The sequence below is a fragment of the Ailuropoda melanoleuca genome, chromosome 2, assembly GCF_002007445.2.
Source record: "Ailuropoda melanoleuca isolate Jingjing chromosome 2, ASM200744v2, whole genome shotgun sequence".
In the NCBI taxonomy this organism is placed as follows: domain Eukaryota; kingdom Metazoa; phylum Chordata; class Mammalia; order Carnivora; family Ursidae; genus Ailuropoda; species Ailuropoda melanoleuca.
In genome coordinates this window covers 6,130,852-6,151,808 of record NC_048219.1, presented here as the reverse complement: position 1 = coordinate 6,151,808, position 20,957 = coordinate 6,130,852, and the positions used below count along the sequence as shown (strand labels likewise).

Here is a 20,957-nt window from a genome sequence, read left to right as displayed (position 1 = left end):
GCACAGGCGAGGGACAGAAGTCCTGAGAGAGGCAGTGATAGGTCTCTACCTGGTGGACTTCGGTGGAAGGAAGCTGTCCGTGAGCCTTTGCTCAGTGCTCGGCCCTGTGCCCTGGCCATGTGAATGTCAGTAACACGTACTGGGTGAAATCAGCTAGGAACTAACTGGGCTATGGGTAGATCACACCTGGTGAGGGTGTCAGGAGGAGGAGGATGCCCCGGAGATGGATTTTAAAAGCTGAGGGGGACATGGCCAGGATGGCGGGAGTGATTCAAAGGTCTCCAAGGTTTGAGCCTGGGTGAGTGGTTGACTAGTGGGGACACAGGCTAAGGCAGGGGACGTGAGTTTCAGAAACACTGATCAGGGGCGCCTGGGTGGCACAGAGGTTAAGCCTCTGCCTTCGGCTCAGGGCGTGATCCCGGCATTCTGGGATTGAGCCCCACATCAGGCTCCTCCGCTATGAGCCTGCTTCTTCCTCTCCCACTCCCCCTGCTTGTGTTCCCTCTCTCACTGGCTGTCTCTATCTCTGTCGAATAAATAAATAAATAAAAATATTTAAAAAAAATCACCATTTAAAAAAAAAAAAAGAAACACTGATCAGTCCAGGATCTTGGAGGATGTGCAAGGACCTATGAGGGGCCAAGGTAAGAGGCAGGGCGGGGCATGCACCTCAGGCTCACCCCACCCTCTGCATGGCCCTGCCTTCTTCCTGGGTTTGACCTCACCCAGTCCTGCTGCCCCCGCATCCCTGCTGCGCACCCCAGCCTGGGTTCCAGGCCACTGACACCAGGTTGCGACGGCCCCATTCCCCACCTCACGCCCAGCCTCTCCCTAGTTGGCCTGCCCTCATCGTCCACCCACGAGCCTGTTCCCCTCACTTCAGCTCCCCTGGAAGTCCTCTAGGAAATTTTGTGCTGGGCACTTTTGCAGCCCTCTCTCTTACCCCCTTGCATTTGGTCAGGTACCACACATTCTAGAGATAGGAAAATCGGGGCGCCTGGCTGGCTCAGTCGGTAGAGCATGAGACTCTGGATCTCGGGGTTGTGAATTGGAGCCCCATGTCTGGTCTTCCAGCATCCAGTTGGATCAGTAGAACTGATCAGGGAGTTAAATTTGGGTCTGCCGACTCTGAAGTCTACTCTCCTCACTGCACCCCAAAGGCCAGGCACACAGGAAGCCGGATCAAGGCTATGTCTCAGCAGAAGCTCTGGGTTCATATTGTACTAAACAGGAGAGGTAGGAGCTTGAGGGACAGCACAGCACTGCGTTTAGAAGCATAGACCTGAGGGCCCTAAGGGCCAGAGTGCTCAGGTTAAAGTCAGCTCTGCTGCCCCCTAGACCTCAATTTTTCCTTCTGCAAAATGGGATGAAAATAGTACTCGCCAGGGGCACCTGGGTGGCACAGCGGTTGAGCGTCTGCCTTCGGCTCAGGGCGTGATCCCAGCGTTGTGGGATCGAGCCCCACATCAGGCTCCTCTGCTGTGAGCCCTGCTTCTTCCTCTCCCACTCCCCCTGCTTGTGTTCCCTCTCTCGCTGTCTGTCTCTGTCTCTGTCGAATAAATAAACAAAATCTTTAAAAAAAAAAAAAGAAAAGAAAATAGTACTCGCCTTACTCTGGGTATTGTGGGGATTAAATGAGGCACATAAAAAACACTATGTGTCATTATCTCCTTTCCTGAAGCCCCTCTGCCCAGTCTCGGGCTGCCGTTCCTACCTACTCTGGCCGGGGGTGAGCACCAGGGAGTGCAGGGTTCTTCCCTGCTCTGGCCTGGGGACGAAGACAGGAGGAAGTACCATTTCTTGTCTCCATTTCATTAATGAGGAAGCCAGGCCTCAGAGAGGAGAGGTCACTTGCCGAAGGTTATACAGTCAGGGACAGAGCCAGGATGAGAAACTGGGCCTACCCAACCCTGAACCTGGCATCTTGCCCCTGCACCAGCTGGGCCCCCGGCATGGTGTTGACCCCTCTGTGGGCAGGATGGAAATGCTTCCTTCACTAGGAGAGCCAGAATCCCCCTTTTCCTGGTCTGAGGTACGCATAAAACCCCTTATCTTCGGGAATGAGGCTTAACCCCTCCCCCATCTTCTGAACTGGGCCAGAACCCAGCCCTGTACTGTAGCTCCGAGCTCGTGACAGAGCCGCCCCCACTCCCATGCCAGGGAACCCTGGGGATGCCCAGAGCTGGGCAGTCAGGGCACGGAAGCAGGCCGAAGCTGGTAAGGAGAGTGGACCGTGTGTTCTGGACCGGGTGGCTCTGGGTTTAAATTCAGCTGCATCACTACTTTACTAGATCACTTCGTCTCCCTGAGCCTCATGTCATTCAGCCCTAAGATGATGGGGGGAATAAAACATCTTATTAGGACTTTTGCAAGACGGTTATCTTGGGGTTGGGGCCAGTAGGCACCCAGTACATATTTGTCGAGTGACCGCCTGACTGATCAGCTGCGTGGAAAAGGTTGGTTAGCACAGGGCCTGGCTGGGGAATGGTGGCTTTGGAGGAACAGCTTCTCGGTACCTGGCCCCACCGTGTGCGGGCCCTTCCGTGCAGCCTTCCCTCCAGCCCTTCTGTCCTCTCTTGCCTGGGCACTCAGCCTGCCAGGCCTCCCCGCACCGGGGGCTGCTGCACTCCTCGACCCTGTTTACGGGCTCTTTCCAGCCAAGCCCACCCCCAGGTTCTGAATGTCCCTCAGTGTCCCATCCCTGGCCCTGCTTATGACCTAGACCTAAAGCTTGTCTTCAACATCTCATATTCGCCCTCAGCCACAGTTCACCTGTTCTCATAAGGTATTGTTTGGTTCCTGCACAGCCTGCAGCTGTAGAGGCCTGCTTGGAAGCATTATAATACAATCACACTGGACAATAGCGGGTTGTCCACGGTCCTACATGATGGTCACACCTGTGGATGGGCTCAGAGTGCTTGACCACTTATTTGCTCTGTGACTTTGGGGGAAATTATCTAACTTTTCTCTCCTTCAGTTTCCTCATTTATAAAATGGGATAATAATAGTACCTACCTGATAAAGTTATAAGAAATTAGCAACCTAGAAGGGAAGTTTGGTAAGAGTGGGGTTTTGGTCTGTTTGGTTCATTGCGATCTCACCAGTGCCTAGCCTACTGCCTGCCACATGGAAGCTAGTCAACAAATACTTGTTAAACGAATCTGTGCAATAGTGAGGTAACGTGTATAAAGTAGCACTAAAGGGCTAATAGAAAAACAATAAAAAAAAAAAAGAAATACAATACAAGCCCCTTATAATTTTAATATTTGTAGAAGCCATGTTTAAAAAAGTAAAAAGAAAAAGGTAAAATTAATTTTAATAATATATTTTTTAACATAATGTATTCAAAATATCATTGTAACATGATATCAATATAAGAATTATTACTGAGATTTTTTAAATCTCTATGCCCAACGTGGGGCTCAAACTCACAACCCTGAGATCGAGTCACATACTCTACCAACTGAGCCAGCCAGGCACCCCTGAGATATTTTCTATTCCTTTTTTCCCACTCAATCTTTGAAATCTGCTAAGTATTTTACCCTTACAGCATATTTCAGCTATACAACAATAATATCATAAGCAATGGCCAACCAAAAATAAAGTCGTACTTAACAAACATTTTTGTTTCTAAACTTAAAATAATTAAAATTAAATTAAAAATCTGGTTCCTTTCTAGTACCAGCCACCTTTCAAGGGCTCAGGAGCCCCATGTGGTTAGTGGTGACCAGATTGGGACAGCACAGATACGAAGTGCTCAGGGGCACGAGGTGAGTTCCCAACAAAGTTCAGCTATTATTATTAGTGATCTGGAAGATGTCTGTGCTTTCATTTGAGTGGAACAAGACAGTCACTGAGTGTTATGTACATGATTTCACTTGTGCAAACAAAGAAAAACCCCACCCCCAAACTATTTATATTTGTTAAATATGTAACCCAGATGTAAACAGAAGCCTCCTCGCCTTTAGAGCTCCAGTCCCAATCTCCGAAAGCAGCAGGAAAACATGAAATGTGCCACAGATGCCTACCCAGGAGAGTGGGCCCAGAACAGTGGAAGGCCTTTGTGTTAGCTCCAAGAGGAGTTGATAGAGGGGCTGGGGAGCTGAATTGCTTGGGAAGCGGGAAGAGTGCGAATTTCCTGAGGGCAAGGTGGTGGAATGCATGGGCCAAAGGGCCAGGGAGCACCCCTCCCTGGGAATGGGGGTCCCTGAGAGGATGTGAATCCATCACAGAGATGACACTTAAAATTGTTTGCTATGTGGGGTACAACATGAACACTTTGGGGGCCTCTAAGCCCCCAAACCCTCCATGAAGTCTACTTGACTGACCAATGTCTATGTGCATGAGTTTTAGGGTAGAATCTGGAAAGAAGCTGACGTTTCATCTGAATCACAGAAAGGAGATGGCCAGGGCAGAAGCAAGGGGAGACTGAGGAGACTGGACACATAAGGGTCCCCTTCTTTCCCCAACACCATTCTTGGGACTCAAAGATGTGATTTTCTTTTCTTTTCTTTTTTTTTTTTTTAAAGATTTTATTTATTTATGTGACAGAGAGACAGCCAGCGAGAGAGGGAACAGCAGGGGAGTGGGAGAGGAAGAAGCAGGCTCCCAGCAGAGGAGCCTGATGTGGGACTCGATCCCGGAACGCCGGGATCACGCCCTGAGCCGAAGGCAGACGCTTAACGACTGCGCTACCCAGGCTCCCATAAAATGTGATTTTCAACTTCCCATGATTCACAAAGGTGGAGGTGGGAGCCCCTCTCAGCATGTCCACTACATCTCAGAGGCAAAAGGGGCCTCAGAACACACTTGGACTTCCCTGTGCATGTAAATGCCTGGGAAAAACCTGGAAGGGACCGCATCAACATGATAGGGCCTGCCCCTGGGAGGAGAGTGGGTTTGGAGAGGTGAAGATTTTCACATTTGCCTTCTATATGTCTGTATTGTGTTGTTTCAAAAAATGTTTTTATGGTGAGCAGGCAATACTGTTATGTTTAGAAGGAATAGAAAGTAGAGGAAAAGGTGCCCTGTACCTGTCCCCCATCCCACCCAAGGAGTACATGGCCAGTGTGTAAATTTAGAATGTATAGGTAGGTAAGTAGGAATAAGAAGCAAAAGTCATTATAACTCACTGTCTAGCCGTGACTGCTGTCCCCACTGCTGCTGAAAGTCTGGGGAAATGTCTGGCCTCTGGACTGGCCCTCTTTAGCTCAGGCCGGAACAGGCCTCGCCATTTTGCCCCAGTCCCAGGTTAGCTAAAGGTCAGAGTAACCGAAAAGGTTGCCTTAGGGCCCAGGGCTGTGAGGGGTCTCAGTCCTGTGCCTGGAGTGCCCTGGTGGAAAATGGGGCCTTGGCTTTGGAAGAGTAAGGGTATTCTAAGAACAGTCTTTGCCCAGCTAAGCCCTCTAGCCCTCATGAAGGAGGTGAGAGGGAATGCGATTTTTTCCTGTTAAACGTAGGGGAGTGGGAGATGGAGTCCCAAGGCCAGTGTTCTGTCTGGTTGGAGCAGAAAGAGTTGTGAGTCCCTGTCTTGGGGCAGCGGCGCCAGCAAGGAAGCTGGACAATCCCAAAGGTTCAGTGGTAGGAAATGGTGGGTAGCGGGTGGCAGTTGGCAGCTTTAAGGGCTGGGGCCTATCATGGGGACCAGACCAGTGTGGAGGCAGGTGTGGATCAGTATGGCCCAGGGCACGCTACTGGGGCCTCAGAATAGTGTGGAGGTTTCTTTTCTTTTTAAAGGTTTGTTTATTTATTTATTTATTTTAGAGAGAGAGAGCAGGTTCGAGTGAGGGGAGGGGCAGAGGGAGAGAATCTCAAGCAGACTCCCTGTGGAGCCTGACATGGGGCTCGATCTCACCACCCTGAGAGCATCTGACCTGAGCCAAAATCAAGAGTCAGACACTCAGCTGAATGAGCCACCCAGGCGCCCCTCCATGGGGGTTTCTAGTGCAGCCTTCCTTCAGGCTCATTCCATCCAAGTTCAAATCAGGTTTAGTCACTTGCCAGCTACGTGATTTGGGGCAAGTTACTTAACACTCGTAGTGTGTCAATTCTCCCATCTGTAAAATGGAAAGCAGGAGGTTACTAGCTTGTTGTGAGAATTAGATGTAGTAAGTCAAACACATTCCGTAGAAGGTACCAGGCTCACGGTGAGGGCTCGCTAACGATGCAGACTCGTTGGTACTGCCTGTCTGCAGCACGGACGTGGCACATGATCCTTGGGGTTCTTTCTGGTTTTGGAAGTCATCATCTTTCGTGTCTGACCCAGCTTCTTAGAGGGCAATTTAAGACCAGTACCCTCCTGCTCTGTTCTACTTACAGCCCTGAAGAATGACAGAGCTCTTGAATAACTGAGAACAACATTCTCTACCCCCTGCATTTTTGGGGGAGAATGAAGGGAACATTGCTGCTCTGGCCAGTCATTAATGCTCCAACTTCTCAGTCCAGAGCCCAGTCTGGGCTCTGATCGTTTACATTCCCATCTTCAAACCCAACTCATTAATTCCCACAGCAAATGCCATCTGAGCATTTGCAGAACTGATTCATGGTTCGCAGGGTGGGCTCTGGAGCCAGTTGGGCCTGGACTGGACTTGTGGCTGGACCACACTGGGTCTCCAAGACCTTATTTCTTCACCTGTAAAATGAAGAAATTAATTCCCACTTCTCAAGTTAATGTGGGGATAAAACCATACAATCTCTTGAATCATTTGAGGCTGTTTTTAGCTGCAAGTAACAGATTACCTGACAAAAGCAATCAAGACATTTCATTCTCTCACAGAAGAATCTGGGTTTGGTAGCTCTGAAGTTGGCTGGGCCGCTATCTCAGGCTCGCTTTCTGCTCTGCCATCTGCAGTGTCTTGACCTCATGATCCCAAAGTGGTTGCTGCAACCCCAAGCATCATATCCTCATACAACACACTCAAACAAAGGGGCGCCTGGGTGACTCAGTTGGTTAAGCATCTGCCTTTGGCTCGGGTCATGATCTCAGGGTCCTGGGATCAAGCCCTGGTCCTGGGATTGAGCCCTGGTCCGCAGGAAGCCTGTTTCTCCCTCTCCCTCTGCAGCTCCCCCTGCTTGTGCTCTCCTGCTCTAATAAATACATACAATCTTAAAAAAAAAAAAAAAAAAGGAAGAAAGAAAGAAACCACACTTGAGCAGGAAGCAGGTGGGAGTAGGGGAGAGCAACAGCCCTTCTCCTCTAGAAACTCCTTTCTTTCCTTAAACAGTCTTTCTCCAACTTTAGCAGGCACAAGACTCACCCAAACAGCTTTTAAAATCACAGAGTCCCGGGCTCCTTCTCCAGAGATTCTGACTCCAGGAGTCTGGGGCAGGACTCGAGAACTGCATGCTACGTTCACAGGGATGCTGAGGCCCCAGAATTCATGGTGGCTTGCACTAGGGATATGTCTTACCCTAGTGCTGACTTTGGTCCTCAAGAAGGAAGAGGCTGGGGCACCTGGGTAGCTCAGTCGGTTGAGCGTCTGGCTCTTGATTTTGGCTCAGGTAATGATCTCAGGGTCCCGGCATCGAGCCCCATGTCGGGTTCCCTCCTTGGCGGGGAGCCTGCTTCTCCCTCTCCCTCTGCTGCTCCCCCTGCTCATGCTGTCTCTCTCTCAAATAAATAAATAAAATTAAAAAAAAAAAAAGAAGGAGGAGGAGGCTGAGGAACGGGCCCAAGTGCTGGTAGGTTATTGGGAAGGTGCGGGGGGGCGAGGAGGAAGGGAAGAGGCAAAGCACTGAGCGGTGCTGCGTTATGTCCAGGCTACTGCTTCCCAACAAGCTGCAGAGAGGCACAGCTGGGCACTCAGCAAGTGTCTTAATTAGGACAGAGACTTTTCTGGAAGAGCTGAAAGGAGGAATTTTGGAGAAAAGGAGGAGGCAGTTAGCCTAGCTCCCTTCCTTTCCATCTACCATTTCCTACTTCTCAACGTTTGGCTCTGGGAAGCTAGTGTCTCCACAGTTCTGCCCTGAATCAACCAGCCACTTGGCTGCCTCTGAGGAAGCCAGATATCAAGCCCCTAGGAGTGATTTTTCATCCAAGTCTGAAGATGGAGGGGTGACTTGGTGCAGGGGGCTCCAGATGGAAGCGCTGAAGAGACAGCTGAGAAATCTACGGGAACCCATAGGCTTTGCATCCACTGCAGGCAGAACGGTGCAGACAGTGGCAGCTAGTTGGGTCCAAAGCAGATTTTAAAAATTGAGCCAATAGGATTTACCGATGGATTGATAATGGAGTGTGAGGAGAGGGGGAAATTAAGGTTTTGGTGGATGATGGTGCTGTTGACTTAGATGGGGAGAGCTTGAAGGGAAGTTACCTTGTGAGGAAAGTTACTGTTTGCCATGTTAGATCAGTGAAGTCTGTTAAGCGAATCTAACTCTGGATCTGAGGGGGAGAGGTTCAGCCTGGAGATCACAATTTGATTCACTGTCACATACATGGTATTTAAAATCAGAATACTGGTTGTGGTCATCTAAGAAAAGGGAGTGGTTGAAAAGAGAAGGGAGAGACAAAGCAGAAACTTCGACTCGGGCAAGAAGCACACCATTGGTGGCCTGTTTAACAGATGGGGGGGGGCAAAAGCCTCCTCATCTGGGTTGGCTGAGGAGAGATTGGAGGGTTGGGAGTGGTGATGGAGACTACACTTTTTCGGGGAGCTTTGCTGTAACAGGGAGCAGAGAAATGGGGCAGTGGCTCAAGAGGGCCAAGGTAGGATGCTTTCAAGGTGTTTGCAGGTGGGAACTATCCAGCAGGGGTAGGATGGGTAATGCAAGAGAGAGAGGGGACAGCTGCACGGATTTTGTCTCAGCTAAGACGGATGGGTCCAGATCACAAGTCAAAGACTTGGACTTAGAGAAGAGAGGGGGTGCCCTCCACAGTAGGGGATGTGCTCCCTCTGCCGGCTGCTCCCCTGCATGTGTTCTCTGTCAAATGAATAAATATTTTTTTTAAATGAAAACGGGGTGCCTGGGTGGCTCAGTTGGTTAAGCATCTGCCTTTGGCTCAGGTCATGATCTTGGGGTCCTGGGATGGAGCCCTGCGTCTGGCTCCCTGCTCAGTGGGGAGTCTGCTTCTTCCTCTCCTCCCACCCTCTCCCCTGCTTGTGCTCTTGTTCTCTCTCAAGTGAATAAAAAAAAAAAATTAGGGGCACCTGGGTGGCTCAGTTGGTTAAGCGTCTGCCTTCGTCTTAGGTCATGATCCCAGGGTCCTGGGATCGAGCCCCGCATCAGGCTCCCTGCTAGTGGGGAGCCTGCTTCTCCCTCTCCCTCTACCCCTCCCCCTGCTTGTGTTCTCCCTCTCTCTCTCTCTCAAATAAATAAAAAATAATAATAAAAATGAAAAGAGAGAAAAATAGACAACAGAAAAACTATATATAAAAGACTTGGGACACATGTAAATATAAAACAGTATGATGTATCAAGGCCAAACGTATTTATCATTTTGTGCTGCTGTAAAAGAATTGAGGAAACTCTACAATGGATCTCTGGAATATACTGGGGGTTTTTATTTCAATTATGTTATGTTAGTCACCATACAGTACATCATTAATTTTTGATGTAGTGTTCCATGATTCATTATTTGCGTATAACACCCAGGGCTCATTGCAACACGTGCCCTCCTGAATACCCGTCACCGGGCTACCCCATCCCCCCCCACAAAACCCTCCGGTTGTTTCCCAGAGTCCAGAGTCTCTCATGGTTCGGCTCTGCCTCTGATTTCCCTCCCATCAGTTTTCCCTTCCTTCCCCTAATATCCTCCATGCTACTCCTTATGTTCCACATATGAACAAAACCATATGAAAAAATATGGAACGTTTCATGAATTTGCGTGTCATCCTTGTGCAGAGGCCGTGCTAATCTTCCCTGTATTGTTCCAGTTTTAGTATATGTGCTGCTGAAGTGAGCACTTTTTTAAAAGATTTATTTGAGAGAAAGAGAGAGCATGTGCAAACCGGGGGTGGGGTAGAGGAAGAGAATCTCAAGCAGACTCTGCAATGAGTGTGGAGCCAGTTGTGGGGCTCGATCTCACACACCCGAGACCATGACCTGAGCCAAAACCAAGAGTCAGATGCTTAACTGACTAAGCCACCCAGGCGCCCCCAGGATATACTGTTAAGTAAATAAGCATGTGGATAAATGTATAGTATGCTTTCTTTCTTTCTTTTTTTTTTTTTTAAAGATTCATTTGAGAGAGAGGTTGAGCGAGTGTGGGGTGGAGGTGGGGGAGGAGGGGAGGAGCAGAGGGAGAGTCTTAAGCGGACTCCATGCGTGAGCCTGATGTGGGGCTCGATCCCACGACCCTGAAATCACAACCTGAGTGGAAACCAAGAGCTGGACGCCCAACTGACTGTGCCACCCAGGCGCCCCTCGTATGCTCTTTTTATAAGAAAGGGGAACTATAACATATTCATCTGTTTAAATTAAAAAAAAGAAGACTGGAATGATTAAATCAAATAAAAAATGTCACTAAATGGGAAGGGAGGGAATAAGGTAGAGGACGTAGGAACAGAAATTAAACTTTGAAGAGCTCTTATTTTGTAGATTAGACTTGGAACTACGTAAATATTTTATGTATTAAACTAAGAGAAATTCTTTTTTAAAATTCTATAAGGAAATGCAAGTTGACATTTTCTCATGTCAGAGATCTGTAGAAAGCCCATATTTGCACATAAATTTCCAGGTGTAACTCTGCTTTGTTCACATGTCCTAGATTGCTTTACAGGAATATTTTTATAGTGACATATCACTTCATTATTCAGTACCATACATTGTGCCTTGACTCATCATTTCCTCTGCTAAACCCGCAGAGAGTGGAGGGGCGCTGGGGAGCCGCACAAAGCACGCAGCGCCTCACGCATTTGTGTGGCATCCTTGTGCAGAGCCCATGCCAATCTGCTCTGGATTGTTCCAATTCTAGTCTATGTGCTGCTGAAGGGAGCCCAAGGAATTCTTAAGAAATGGAAAAACAGGGGCGCCTGGGTGGCTCAGATGGTTAAGCATCTGCCTTCTGCTCAGGTCATGATTCCAGGGTCCTGGGATGGAGCCCTGCATCGGGCTCCCTGCTCAGTGGGGAGCTTGCTTCTCCCTCTCCCACTGCTGTTTCCCCTGCTTGTGCTCCCTTGCTCTGTCGAATAAATAAAGTCTTTTTTAAAAATGGAAAAATATATAAAACAGGTTAATGTAAATGCGTATCCAGTGAGTAGCAAGCCACACAGAGAGGAGGTATATAGTAAATTTAAAACACTGTGAACGGACTGTTATCTGCGTCATAGGAAATAGCCCAAAACGAAGAACTACAAACAAAACCTTAAACTCCCTTTTGTTATTCTGATACCGGTTGTGTGATATGCAATAAAACAACTGAGTAACTCTGATCATCTATTTCATAATTCAGGGTACAAATGAGAACCGGGATTCTCAATGTTGAGAAAAAATACACACATGTAAGATACAAGAGTTAAGAAAAATCTATTAAGTCTTGAATTTGAATAGAAAGTATGAATGTGTTTTATCTTAAAAAGAAAACGTGTCCTAGCTTTGTCTACCAGAGGCCATGAACAATAACCAACACAGCAGCAGTAGACATTCTAGAGCCTAGGTTTTCGTCTTGTAATGCCATTCACCACTAAAAGGAACCAGGATTTTGGTTTTTCCCCAGAAACAGGTGACCCCAGGTCTGGAGCAGAAAATGTACAACATAAGTCTGGAATATCCTATCATACTAGACAACAAGGACATTACCAAATGCTATCAAAAGGGCTGTTATCAAAAAGACTCAGTGGCCACTTGAAGACCACCCCCCCCCACTGGACAAGGAGGACAATTTGAGCATCGTTAAGTTTAATAACTAAAATGAACTGAAGCATATAAAATGTTTAATTTAGTGAACATGATACTAGCAACACTAAAACACAACCCACTGGTCTCTTGTTTGGAGGATGCTAGTAAACCCAACTCATTTTGAAAACTGGCCAAAGTCTTGGGCATTTATCCTCTTTTTCCAGTATGAACTTTTTTTTTAAAAGATTTATTTGACAGAGATAGACAGCCAGCGAGACAGGGAACACAAGCAGGGGGAGTGGGAGAGGAAGAAGCAGGCTCCCAGCAGAGAAGCCTGATACGGGGCTCGATCCCAGAACACCGGGATCACGCCCTGAGCCGAAGGCAGACGCCCAGCGACTGAACCACCCAGGCGACCCTCCGGTGTGAACTCTTAATTCCAGCTAACCAAAGAGCAGGTGAGTCAAAGCTTCTCTTCACATTGGTATTTCAGGCATTATGTGAAGAAAGGATGGTAGAATTCGAGTATCCTCATTTTGCAACCGTTGATGAATTAATGAATCCAGGCTTTGAGCTCCAACGGCCACAATATATACAACCAAGTGTGATGCGTCTCCTGATGAAAGCACATGCCATTGTGTGGTTTTCTTACCACTAAATCTGAATCCAATCACACCTCCAGATCTATTCCTATTTAGTAGGAAATACAAAGGATAAAGAAACCTGTGAAATGACACCATGGAGACAGAAGAGCAAAATCCAGACTGGGAAGGAGATGGAGGGAACTTATAGGCACCAAGAGATAAGAAATATGCCAGCCATTCACAATACATAGGTTCTCATTTAAACAAATAAATTACTTAAGAAAAAAAGCAAAAAGACACTCAATTAGAAATTTGAGTATTTCATAATATTAAGGAATATTTTGGTATGCTAATGGTATTATGTTTTCTATGAAGTCCCTATCCTTTAAAAATATATATTTATGGATGAAATGGTGTGTCAGGTTATGGTAAGGGGGAGGAGCCAGTGGTATAAATTAAGCAAAATTATCTACGAGTTGATAATTTTTGAAACTGTGTGATAGGTACATGGGTTTTGCAGTCTTAGTCTACTTTTACACATATTTGAGGTTTTTTTTTTAAGAGAGATTATTTTATGGACACCTGGGTGGTTCAGTCGTTAAGCGTCTGCTTTTGGCTCTGGTCATGATCCCAGGGAGCCGCATGTCGTGCTCCCTGCTCGGCAGAGAGCCTGCTTCTCCCTCTTCTGCTTTCCCTGCTTGTGTTCTCTCTCTCACTGTCTCTCTCTGTCAAATAAAATCTTTTATAAAAGAGAGATTTATTTACTTTAGAGAGAGTGCATGCATGAGGGGGGCAGAGGGAGAGCAGCAGACTCCCCACTGAGTGAGGAGCCTGCTGGGGGGCTCGATCTCATGACCCTGAGATCAAGACCTGAGTTGAAACCAAGAGTCGGATGCTTAACTGACTGAGCCACCCAGGCACCCTTATTTGAAATTTTCCATGACAAAAAAAAAAAATAAGAATTTCTGAAGTCAAGGCACCATGATTTAGGCTGTCCTTGGAAATGTGTGATGATGGGGGAAGGATGGAGATATCTAGGGTATCTTTCAGGTTTCTTGCGTGAGGAATGGAATAGGTGGTGGTGTTTTACCAGGTTCAGGAAAAGTAGGGGAGGTGGGCTTGTGAAGAACAAGAGGAGTTCCACTCTGGTCATGTTGATTTGGGGTGCCTGTGGTACATCTGGGGGGGACTGCACAGGAGGTTGGGTGGAAATACTGAACTCAAAGAGATGTGGGCAAGGAATGAAAATGTGAGTCACTGGATGATGTCACAGGGAGAAACTGTAGAGAAGAGGTTTGAGAAGTGGTTAGACAAACAGTACCTTAGGAACTGGCGGGCCCCAGAGAGGTCTAGAACAGTTTTTAAAAGAGGGGAATGCTTGAGTCTTACCTCACACTGTATACAAAAATTAACTCAAAATGTTCGAAAACCTCCATTTAAGAGTTAATATTATTTAAAACTCTTAGAAGACACAAGTATAAACCTTAATGACCCTGGATTGGGCAACAGATTTAGATAGGACACTGAGGCACAAGCAATAAAAAATTAAGTGAACTGTACTTCGCCAAAACTAAAAACTGTTGTGTGACAAATGACACCATCAAGTTAAGTGAAGAAAACCCAGAGAATGGGAGAAGACATCTGCAAATCATAAATCTAGTAAGAATCTAATATCCAGAATATATAAACAACCCCTATACCTCAACAATAAAAAGATAAATAACCCAATTAAAACATGAGCAAAAGGGGCACCTGGCTGGCTCAGTCAGTAGAGTGCATGCCTCTTGATCTTGGGGTCATGAGTTTGAGCCCCAGGATGGCCGTAGAGTTGACTTGCCAAAGAAACGGGCAAAGGATTTGAACACTTAAAAAAAAAGAAAAAAAAGATACACAGATGCTCAAGGAGCATGGGAGACGGTGAGCGTCTCCCCACTGGAATGCTCACACCCACCCGGATGCCCGCAGTAAAGAAAGAAATGGGAAGGTGTGTGCTGCCGGTACGTGGAGAAACGGGAACCCTCTCGCACGCCTGGGGGTAGCGGACATCAGCTGCAGTGCGGAATCAGCCTGGCAGCTCCCCGAGTGAGATTCAGGACCCGGCAATCCCACTCCAAGGCAGAGGCTGGAAGAGCTGAAAACACCTGTCCACGCAAGAACGCGCACACAGTAGAGGACTCACAGGAGCCCGAAGTGCAAACAGCCCAAATGCCGTTGATTGGATCGTTGAACACCTTCCGGTGCAGGTCTTCCCCACTATCAGGCTCAGGGGGAAGCAGTCCCCATTCATTTAGATGGAGACTCTTGTGAGCTTTCCCAGACCCCCCCAAAATGACATCTCTTAGGCTTATCTGAGACCTTAGGACACACTTGCTAAGATACACAAAGTAGAGATAAAGCACAGACGCTCCCACAGTTCAAAGGTGTTCTGGTGGTTTGGAGTGTAGCTTGTGGGGAGGGAGCCTGGCAGGGCCACTCTTGCAGCTCAGGGGGCTCAGGGGAGCGCTGCCTGGAGAAGGGCGCAGGACTCCCTCAAGGCTGCTCTTTTCTTTTTGCATTTTTTTTTTTTTTTAGGTCTTCTGTAAAAGCAAAGTGGCATAATGTGAACTTTCAAAAAGCGGAAAAGGTTCTCTGTAGAAGGAGTGTTTGACAAAAGCACGTGCTGGAGCACAGATGAACCTCGGGGAGCTCGTGCTACGCAGCCAGTCAATACACGTCCTAGGATTCCACCTAGAAGAAATGTCCAGAATAGGCCAATCTAGAGAGACAGAAAGTAGATCCACAGTTGCCTACGCCAGCAGAGGGAACGGGGAGTGACTGCTAAGTACGGGGTTTCTTTTTTGAGCGATGGAGCATTCTGCAGTTACATAGTGTTGCTGCACAACCTCGTGAACATTCTAAGAACCACTGAGTTGCATGTTTTAAAATGGTGAATTTTTAATGTCAATTCTAGTTCAACTTTGGGCTCATGCTCAGCAAACGTTTGCTGCAGTGAAACCAGGCCCGGGGAGGCCTGGAGACACCACGGGCCCCGAGCCGGGCAGCGGCTGGCCACTCATGGCACCTGTCCTCTTCTATCATCATTCTCCCCCCTACTGAATTCCAGCAACTCTGGCGAATCCTAAACAGAATCTGTGGTTTCATCCCTCCGGCCATGATTGGTTTAGGAGCAAGCAGGTGGTCCTGTTCTGCCCAAAGAAACTCGGGTTGCTGAAAGGCTTCTGGGCAATTATCTTCAGGAGAAACAGGTCGTCTGCCCCTGGACACGAGTGTGATCTGAGGCCTGGAGCAGCTGACTTGGGAGGTGGGGTGGCTGGACAACATGCCGACACCAACAGGGCAGAAAAGCTGGAAAGAACTAGCTGGGTACTTAGAACCACCCTACCTCAGGACTTCTCTTAGGAGATCAATCTTCCTCCTGCTTAAGCCATTTTATTTTACTTTACTTAGAGCCCAAAGCATCCATTCTAATACAGGTTATGGTGACTGCCCCCCAGAGATGGGATAAAATGGGCTTGGAGACAGGGCCAAGGGAAGGAAGTCCATTTTATCATCAGACTTAGTTCGGGTTAGGGCTGACCCGGAGCGTGAGTGACTACGGCTGGCTTAAATAGCCTTACCATGTTTTTTCAAGGTTAGTTTCTTGGTCTGTAAGCCCAGGTACTCTCATGGCCCATGGCTGGTGCAATCAGCAAATATTTCCCATGAAGGAGAAACAAAGTTCAGGCTCACCCTACTCACCCTGATCCCTAAGTAACAGGAATAGAAGGTTACTACTGGGTTTAACTTCAGCTAGTCACGTCACATGTTTTAACTGTAAAATGGGGGTAAACACCTAATTTTCTGATACAAAAATTAAGAGCATTTGGCTACGCTCCTAGCATGGTCCACAGTTCAGCATATCTGACTGAATCCAAAGTCCTACAAACACTGATTAAAGTTACCCCAGCTGTGGCTTTCTCAAATTCCGCAACTTCTGCTCAAATACCAAGCTACCATCTCCCTGATAGCTGTAACGTCCCACTCTGAAGAGGGCACCTCCCTCTGAATAAAAATTAAGTGTACAACCTCGAACAATTTCAGCTATAGAGAAAGCAAGTGGCTGCGAATTGCCTAAGTGGGCAAATTATCCAAAAGATGCCCCCAAACAGAAGTCGCAAGTTATTTCTGAATAAAGCTGGGAGTCTGAACCCTGACTTTGCTACTCACTGTATGTATACAGAACCCTGAACAAGTTTCTTCATCTGAGCTCATTTCCTCACCCATAAAAACGGTGTTAACACTTGCGTTACACAACTGTCCCGAGACCAAAGACTGGAGGGAATACACCAAAAAATGATCAAGAAAGTGCTTAATAGGATAGCTCTACTTTTCTAAGGAGATAAACAAAGCAATAGAAGGTATTTCTTTTTAATCTCCAATTCACTTTATTTCTCCTCAACGATAGAGGGGACCTGTGAAAGCACAAATTGCAAGCATCAATTTATTACAAGTTCTATTGCCTAAGAGCTAACTTCTTGCTCCTTCCTCTGGAGGAAAGGGGCTTCACTGCAGGGTCTCTAGACTGAAGCAATCAGAACGTCCCAGTTACAGCTCTGGTTCTGGAGCCTGAGCAGTTCACCAGCAAGGACAAGAATTTAATCAATTCACAAGACTTGCAGGTCTGCTTAAGAACAGAGCGCCCATCAGTCTTACACATCTTATGGCCAATTGTATACAGACACCGAAGCACTTTTTCCTGACACAAGGACTAGAGTTAGACCTACTAATTTTCTAGTTTTATAGAGATTTTAAATGTGAATGAAATGGAAAGGCTCTTCTGCTGTCCGCTACCAGGCCAAAACCTCAGACCTACCAAAACCCTGCCTTTAAAGATACACTTCAGGTAAAGCTGTGTAACCAAGTACAGAAATCACTCCTCTGCTCCCAGCCTCTCACCACCAGTCCACTCCAGGGATCTTTCCTGACGGCACCTAGCACTGCGTTCTACAGACGGACTCGAGACCAGAACAGCTGTCCCTGAAACCTCTACACCTCACACCAGAATGCATCCTGTCCCAAGAGACCTGGAGAAACCAGGCTCCCCCACTCCTGGGAAAAGATCAGAGGCAGCATTCCAAGCCAAACTGTATCCAGCTTTATTAAAGATACTTTTCATAAACAATCATGGTATTTCAGGCAGGACATGGGCAGACGATCATTAACAGTATACAACAACTTTCAAACTCCCTTCTTCAATGGACTACCAAAATCAGAAAGCCACTATGAACCCAATGAAGTTTTCATGTGATGCTCTCAACAGGGACAGTTTAGAGTGAGGGTTGACAGTTCACATTTAGCATGTTGTTTAACAACTTTTCACAAGCCGACCCTGACTTTCAGGAAGTGAAATGAAAATGGCAGAATTATCAATCTGAAGATCCACGAGCTAAAAAAGGAACTCTTTTGAGGGACGCCATCTCAGTGGTGACACTGTAAAGTCCAGATTGCCTGACATACTGGGAACCATGTCTTGGGGGGTCAGGTTCCAACAGGTCTCTGGGTTTAAGGGAGTCAAGTCTATGTTGAAGGCAGAGGGAGAAGAGGACATAAAAAATGAATTTTAGTTTTTCCACACCACCAAGGTGTTTGTGCCAAGGCAGCTCATGTGTGTCAACATCAAGGAATCCCTCCTCCTGGGAGCCAAGAGGAAGTTTCTCAGAACTAGAAGGGAAAGGTGTTTTTCCCCTTGTAGCAATCTAGCTTCAGAGATATTCTATTAGTGACATATGCCCTTCCCCCAAAACAACAATGAAGTGTTCTGTGTGCTAACAACATAGCTTAAAAAAAAAAAAAAAAGTAAAACAAAATTCTGCATTTTTATAAAACTTGATAAAAAATAGTATTTCAAACTGTACAGTCACCAGAAGTACACAGTTATCAAAAATGCACACAATTCACTTGGCATCTCCAGCACCTTCAGCTTTCTGTGCCTAGAAGAAAAAGATTAATATAATGTTACCAGCTATAGATTTGAAACTATTTTCATTCATATCCCATCACTAGCATTACTTTGCTCCCACACCCAAGTTCAGATTTTAGATCCTTCAAGACTCAGTCCTTCTTTTGAGAATAACTTGGTAACTTTCCCTCTGGACCTCACTGTACCATCAGGGAAGGGGTGCACTAGCCTCAGAAGAGTTTACCCCCAGCTTGAAAACTCTATGGTGTAGCCTGAGCTTGGGACATGGAGATCACATTACAGTGCCCTTTACTGGATGGCAGAGACTTTAAGAATCCAGAATTTAAGCTAACGGAAAAACCATAAGCACACTCTGGACTGAAAAGCAGGCTTGGAGGGATACAGATGCAGGAGAAAGGTAATAAAAGCTTTTGGAGTCAGGAATGGACTCAGAGCCTACTTAACAAAAAGTGAAACAGCAGTTTTACCTGGTCTGTTTTGGCGTCTCCGTTTTCTGCAGGGTTATTCCCATCCTTGCCAGCATCAGCTTTCCCCTTTTTCCCTTTGGGTACCTTCTCTCCCTTCTAAAAAGGGGAAGGGAGAAAATAAAAGAGCGTTTTCTTCTAATTTCGCATTAGCAGGGTATGGTCTGACACAGGATTGTTTATCAAAGGTAACACACAAACTATTAAACCTCCTCCCGTTGGATAAAAATGGATCAAACAAGGCCAAATTATCATTTACTGCGGTCTTTAGTATACAAGTTTTTACTTGAGTGTAAATAATAGAAGAATACAGTGCTTTGAATACTTGGGTTTTCAATGTACGATCTCCTGTAAACTGATGACTCTCCCCTGAGCCTGCCCACTGAACTTTGTTGTTCAATTATTTTTAGCCTGACAACAGACTTCTTGATTAGAAAACCAGTACTACAAATGTCAGGGATAAATACGGCAAGCTATCAAAACAATTCAGAATATCCATTCTAAACAAGGGGTCACCCTTGGGCTGAATTAAACAGACTGAAAGACAGTCCTCATCCTGTGAAAATGGCTAATTCCAACATAATTTTAAGGCCCAGCCCAAAAAACTTTCTCATACCAAGTCTGTGTCAATGGATGGAATTGTTATACAGAACTGTCAATAATGCGGGAAACCGCTCAGCTTTACGCAACTCCTAGAAGCACCCAGTTCCACTCACCTTTGCAGGGGCCTTTTTAGGCTTGGGCTCTGGCTTTGGAGGAGCAGGTTTCTTTTATTTCAGGGGGAGAGAAAGAGAACGTTAGTATGATGGTCCAAAGAAACAACCCACCACCAAACCACAGTACCACTGACACAGAAGTTTCTCCTATTTTGTAAAGCTTCTGGGGTTGGCTTTCCATTGGGAGTTTCCTATCTTCAGGAACCCATTTAAGTAACACACCAAGGTGTCCCACTTTGGCTATAGCCACCAGAATTTCAGAACCAACAAGTATCAAACGGGAGAGCCCCCAAGAGAGTAGATCATTCAAAAGCAGCCACTAAACATAACCCACGGGAAGCAAAGATAACTTTTAATGCTTTTCCATTTCAGGGATAAACATAATTTAATAGCAGACACTTACAGCAGATAACCTTGCAGATCTTCTCTGTGGCTATTAAAAGAAAAAAGATTAGAAATAGGACAGTTAAAGAAAATCAAAAGATAAAAAAAATTCTGTTATCATTTTGGTCTAGACTACAGGAAGTGCAGACAGCTTAGGGAAATTCAGGACTAGAGGTGTGGTTAGTTACCAACAAAGGAGTCCCAAAGCTTTTCAAGACTCACCTCATCCTTCACCTTGGCTTTATCTCCTTTAGCATCCCCTTCAGCCTATAAAAGACAAACAAAACTAATAAAGTTGTAGCTTCTAAGGCAATTCTTAGGACTCACTAGGCGTAATAGTCCCAAGGAAAAAAGCTGAAGGGGAAAGTCTTGCACACAACTTTTCCAGGACATACAGATCTTCCGGTTTTAGCATCCCCAACTCCTGTGAAGATGCCCGAAGCGCTCAGAAATCTGACTGCTCCTCTGTGCAAGCATCGCGCCCGAAGTAGCCCAAAGCGCGCAGGAAAGGCGGGCGTCTGAGTCCCGGCCGGGAGCCTCCGCCGAGCCGCCACGGGCAGCGCGCGCTAAACTGGAGCGAGGAGCGCGGAGGAGCGCAGCCTGCGCGGCCGCGCCAGGCAAAAGCAACAGCTGCAGATGGTGCAAACAAACCCCTCCGGAGGCGGGGCCCGGGCGCCGTTACCATGGCAGCCGTCGAGGGCGGGAGACTGGAGGCGCGCGCAGCCGGGAGAACTCGTGGGCGGCAGCGGCGCGCACCGGCGCCGAGTCTCGTGCGCCGGGGCCGTGGGCGGAGGCGGGGCCACACAGCGAAGCCCCGCCCCAAGGGACACGGGCCCCGCCCCCTCACGGCGGCGGTTTTTTGGCGGCAGCGCGCTCCCCCGCCCGCCAAGCCCGAGCGCCGCCTTCCCGCCCTTTCGGGTTTGAATTGCCCGCCCGCGGGGAGGGGAGGGGGCATGGCGATGGGGGAGGGGGCGCGGGGCGGGCACGTCGAACCCGAAGGGAGCGGGATAAACAGCCGCCAACATGGCTCCTCCCGCCGCGGCCGCCGCTCCTCCAATATGGCCTCTGGCGCCCG

The 20,957-nt window shown here is 47.3% G+C and overlaps 2 non-coding genes across 2 annotated transcripts; both read right to left on the bottom strand.

Annotated features, from left to right (window-relative positions):
* Positions 1 to 9,795: 9,795 nt before the first annotated feature.
* LOC117801186 lies at positions 9,796 to 9,902 on the bottom strand. Its single transcript, XR_004623718.1, has one exon. It is a non-coding gene; the product is annotated as a U6 spliceosomal RNA (small nuclear RNA).
* Positions 9,903 to 10,829: 927 nt separating this feature from the next.
* Positions 10,830 to 10,936, bottom strand: LOC117801254. The gene has a single exon (XR_004623779.1). It is a non-coding gene; the product is annotated as a U6 spliceosomal RNA (small nuclear RNA).
* Positions 10,937 to 20,957: the final 10,021 nt, after the last annotated feature.